Genomic DNA, 1,371 nt, shown 5'->3' with positions numbered 1-1,371 from the left:
GCAGGGCTGGGATCGGGCTCTGCAGGGACGGGGCACACCCAGATGCTGTCTCCTTGCCAGGCTGCCAGCTTGGGCCTCCCTGCCAGAGCCGGCTGAACCACTTTCTCCAGGTGTAGGCTCGGCTTCTTGCAAAAGCAGGCGAGGCAAGAAAGGAGCCCATTTTTCCGGAGGCAGCGGCTGGGGGAGTCGGGGCTCAGCACCGCTCACATGCAGGGCAGTGCCACTGCAGGAAGTTCCCAGCTGGGATGCAAACCTGCTCCTGACATGGCAATGATGTCCCAACCTATGCAAACACTGCCAGCAAGAGGCAGACCTCCTGGCAACTCCGCGGTAGGTCTTGTGGGTAGATGGGTATTGGCATTCCCATTTTATACCTGAAGAAACTGGAGTCACACAGTGCCTAAAGATGCAAAGCATTGCCTCACTGGATCATCAGGACTGCCCTGGTTGGCTGGGTACCAACCTCCCGAATGTGGGACCCACCAGTTCCAGCCCTTTCCAAAAAAAAAACCCGTCTGGGTGCTTCTTTGCATTCACAGGCAACCAGATACTCTGGGAAAATCACCCTCCCCTACAGGTCCCAGTGGTCCCGCACTCCCTTCCCATGTGAGACGCAGGACAAGCTCCTCGTGGTGCTGGGCTGGGGGATGGAGGCTCCCAGCCGATGCAGAAAAGGCCCCTGGCAGGCGGGGGTTGGTTTTTTTGTTGGGGTGCAGCTTCGCTGGGGGTCTGGCTTCCCCCCAGTCCACCGGCCTCAGTGGAGCCGTGCCCGGCTGGAGAGGCGCTGGCCTGGGCACTGCAGAGATGCCGTCACTGTGACATGGTGCCGAGACAAGGTGTTGCAAACCTTGGTGTCCCACGGTGCTGAGACAAGGTGTTGCAAACCTCGGTGTCCCACGGTGCCACCTGAGTCACTGCGCTGTCAGGGTTTCACCCCAGACGGGCCAACCTGGGAACCCACGCTGCCCGAGAGACCAGTGGCTTGTGCAAGCCCGTATTGCTCCGCTGGCAGCCGAAGGGCTGGGATGAGGGTGCCTGTAGACGGGGAGCAGCCCCACACCTCTGTGCCCTGCCTGCTTCTGCCAACAGCACCCTGCCCTCGGCAGCCGGGAGGGCACCAGCCCATGTGCACGGGGCACCGGGACAGCAGAGCCATCGCGGACCCTCCAAGAGGCTGGGAGGGTAGCAGGACCCTGAGCCTTTGGCCAATGCCTTTGGCCATTTGGTGCCTGGCATGGGGCACTGAAGGTTTAATTTGATTTATGTTGGGACCTGCTCATTGCTCCTTGCTCAGCCCCGTGCAGGTGACTGGGGATCAGCACAACCAAGCCGTGGTCTCAGCTGATGGGTGCCCAGCTGGTGCTCGGCTGG

Source organism: Egretta garzetta, unplaced genomic scaffold, assembly GCF_000687185.1.
Source record: "Egretta garzetta isolate BGI_Z169 unplaced genomic scaffold, ASM68718v1 scaffold640, whole genome shotgun sequence".
Classification (NCBI taxonomy): Eukaryota; Metazoa; Chordata; class Aves; order Pelecaniformes; family Ardeidae; genus Egretta; species Egretta garzetta.
This window is presented reverse-complemented; position numbering follows the sequence as displayed.